This window comes from Bidens hawaiensis, unplaced genomic scaffold, assembly GCF_021521415.1.
Source record: "Bidens hawaiensis isolate Kalapana, Puna unplaced genomic scaffold, B.hawaiensis_p1.1 tig00009799_1, whole genome shotgun sequence".
In the NCBI taxonomy this organism is placed as follows: domain Eukaryota; kingdom Viridiplantae; phylum Streptophyta; class Magnoliopsida; order Asterales; family Asteraceae; genus Bidens; species Bidens hawaiensis.
In genome coordinates, this window is record NW_027491733.1 from 739,343 (window position 1) to 743,511 (window position 4,169).

Here is a 4,169-nt window from a genome sequence, read left to right on the forward strand (position 1 = left end):
GGTTGCACGTGTGCTCGACCCTAATGTTATTACTTGGATGAGATGTTACGTGTTTGGGTTGTACGTGTGCTCGACCCTGATGTTATTATTTGGATGGTATTTATAGGGATATAAATATATGGATGTATATAGATGTCTAAGTACGAATACTTAGTGTTGATGATGGTCTGACTGTTCGTATCCCGTATTATATTTTAGACTCTTGGAATGTTTTATAATCCCATTTTTATATTTAAACCCTTGGAATGATTTATTTAAATGTCTATTATTAAAACTTGAACTCACTCAGCTCAAGCTGACTTTGTGTGTATGTTAGTGTGAGTTTCAGGTTTAGAGGAGGATGCTTACCGCTTGGACGTGCTCGAGACTACTTGGACACCCCAACATATTGGCATGAGCGAGAGGAGAAATCGAACCTTGCTAAACATAGTCCGATCGATGATGTGTAGAACTAACTTGCGTCACTCCTTTTGGAGCTCTGCCCTTATGACCACCGCTCGCATTTCCAATCTGGCTCCAACAAAAAATGTAAAAAAAACCCCATATGAGATATGGCATGGGCGTAAACCCAATTTGTCTTTCCTTAAGAGTATGGGGAGTTGATGCATATGTTACCAGTGATTCTGATGACAAGCTCGATCCTCGCAGCGTAAAAGTTGTTTTCGTCGGATACTATACTCAAAGCGGATATTATTTCTTCCATCCTGATATAAATATGATTTCTATCGAAAGGAAGGGCCATTTCCTCGAGAAGGAAATTCTCGATCGAGGAACTGGAAAGAATATTGTCGATCTTGAAGAAATTCAAGGACTACAAACAACAGCAGAGGAAGTTGGAACGTTTGATCAACAAGTTGTTGTTGCTGATACATCAGACATAAACGCAAGCGTTCATAGAAGTAATAGGACTCGCGTACGAAATTCTAAATACCTATGGCGTCTAGATGGTCCCGAAGTCCTTTTAGTAGCCGAGTCAAGTGACAAACCCGCAAATTACAAATCTGTTATCTTAGATCCAGAATATGAGAAATGGCAAGATGCCATGAACGCCGAGATGCAATCTATGCATGACAATCAAGTTTGGAACTTGGTTTAGCTACCCCCGAATGTCGAGCAGTAGGGAGCAAGCGAATTTTCAAAAGGAAAACTGACATGCATGGAAAGGTATAGAATTATAAAGCACGACTAGTCACGAAATGTTTTACTTAACTCAGGGTATTGACTACGATGAAACCTTCTCTCCCGTTGCTATGAATAAGTCGATAAGGATATTACTTGCTGTAGCCGCGTATTATGACTACGAGATTTGGCAAATGGATGCCAAAACTGCTTTTCTAAATGGACACCTTTCTAAAGATGCCTATAAGGTTCAACCTGAAGGTTTTCTCGATCCCAAATATCCTAACAGGGTGAGCAAACTGAATAAGTCCATTTATGGACTTAAACATGCATCTCGTAGCCGGAATATTCATTTATTTTGATGAGAAAATCAAAGAGTTGGTTTTAACAAAATGAAGATGAGACTTATGTTTACAGAAAGGCTAGTGGGAGAACTATATCATTCCTCATCTAGCACTATATCATCCCTCATCCTGTATGTGGATGATATAATGATCATTGGAAACAACATTCCTATGCTTAAGGAAGTTAAGCACTAGTTGGGATCTTGTTTCATAATGAAAGATCTTGGCGTCGCTGCTTATATTCTTGGAATTAAGATCTACCGAGATAGGTCTAAGAGGCTTCTTGGGCTAAGTTAAAGTACATACATAGAAAAGGTAATGGTATGTTTCTCAATGGATAACTCCAAGAAAGGAGGTGTTTCTATGGCTAAAGGAATCGCGTTGAACAAATCGCATTCTCCGAAAATGGATATTGATACTAAGCACATGCAAGAAATTCCATATGCTTCAGCGATTGGTTCTATCATGTATGCTATGTTATGTACTAGACCTGACATCTCGTATGCTTTAAGCATGACTATTCGTTTTCAGCCAAATCCTGGCATTGCCCATTGGACTGCAATAAAGAACATTCTAAGGTACCTGAAGAGGACCAAGGATATGTTCTTAGTGTTTGGAGGAGTGGAAGAAGAGCTCACTGTGAGGTGTTACACTGATGCTAGCTTCCAGAATGACCGAGATGTTTCTCGCTCATAATCTGCTTGGATGAAGAAATTCATAGTGTTTTGGGTCCAAGTTTTCAGAAACCGATCGATGTAATCTGTGTTAACACAGGAGCCATTGCTCAAGCCAATGATCTCAAATTTCATCACAGGGCCAAGCAGATTCTAAGTAAGTTCCACTATATATGGGAAATACTGGAACAAGGAGACATCATAATAAGTAAAGACACAGATCAAAACCTAGTAGATCCGTTTACTAAGCCGATGACTCAGGACAAGCATGACCAACACAGGGATGCTATCGGTCTTAGATTAGCTAGTCATTTGTTTTGTTTTAGTATTTAGATGTATCAACAATTAAAACAGTTATACTTTTGAGTTCTCTTTTGATTTAATGGTTAAATTCAAATGTTGAATAATATAACCGTGTTCGATTTTAATACGTTTAATCCATGAATATTGTATTCTAAATTATCCGTTGTCGGTCAGACTCGTGGGAACAACTCTGAATTAAGACCATTCTGACTTTGGACTTATGGAGTTGAATTCCAAACTCACAAACCTCATTATGAATGACATTGGATGTAACTCGCATAAAATCATCTTCATGGATATTATTCATAAAATGTTTGATATTGGTATACTCATTTAGTATCCTTAGACCTGAGATACATATTAGAACTTTCGTTTACTAAAGGCTATTCTTTGATCAGTGTCAACCGCTGTCACCTAACTGCCGGCTATACAGGCATTGGTTAGGAATAATCTGAAGTTCAGTGGAAGTTGTATGTAATCAAGATGGGATTCTGTACTCTCACATGATATGCAACAGTTAGACATCTTGGCACCCCTCGTTGATTCAAATTGGTGAAGTGTGAGGCCTCACCCAAACTTACTGTGTGTTTGATTGGACCACTATGATTGTAGATCGAGAACAATAATGATTGGATACCATATGAGACTGAATATGATCCATGTCTCATTGTTCAATTGATGTATTATACGGAAAGGATAGATGACAACGATTACCATAAGCTCATTATATTGCAATAGTGTATTGCAAGATTTTTTGGTTAATGACTTTAAAATGTCATAACGTGTTGGGGGTAGCCATATGTAGCTATAGCACCGCTGGCTGTTAGCATTGAGGAACTTAACCAGAAACCATCCAAGTGGGAGACTATTGGATTTATGGACCGGTTCGGTAAAGTCAAAGCGGCTGACCAAGTTTTAACCCGTTAGACTTACACCATGGGTAACGAGCGTGAATCCCGTTAAAGTTAGTTAACCGGGTATGACATAAATTAACGAGATATTATGGACCGGGATTTTGGAAAAAAGAGACGGGCTTGGTGGCTTGTATTAGGTTAAATGAGTAACATCTCATTAATCTTTACCCTAGCCACCGAATAACAATCCCTGTCTTCCTCACACCACTCCACCGACCGTCGGCCTCCTAGCTGCCGCATGTTGCTATCCCATGGAGCACACACCACCACCGACCACCTTACCGCCGCTACTGTTGCTTACCTACTGTTGCCGCAACTGATGTCCACCGGCTGCCTACCGCCGCCGCTGCTGTCCATCGGCTGCTACTACCACTACTGTACACTACCGCTGCCTAGTGCACCACCACCGTTGAGTCTTGTTTGTTTCCTAGCGTTGTTCGTTAACTCTCGGTGTCTCGACCGGTTATTTATTAACCAAGGTAAAATTATATATATATATATATATATATATATATATTATATCGGTTTACATTTATATATATTTAATTGGTTGTCATTGTAATTGTGCTTGTATGATTTTTGACCGGATCCTGCCGGGCTTTGTTTTTGGTTCTGATTACTCGTTTATATTCCGCTGCGCATTTATAAATTAATTGGATTAATTATTATTTGTCATAATTATTAAACCGAGTTTTAATAAATACAATTTTGACTGATCACCACTGAAACCTAACAGTTATGAGACATGACATGTGTGTTTTCGATAAATTCGATTAAGAAGCTGATAAAAAAAATAGAGATTATAGCAACAACTA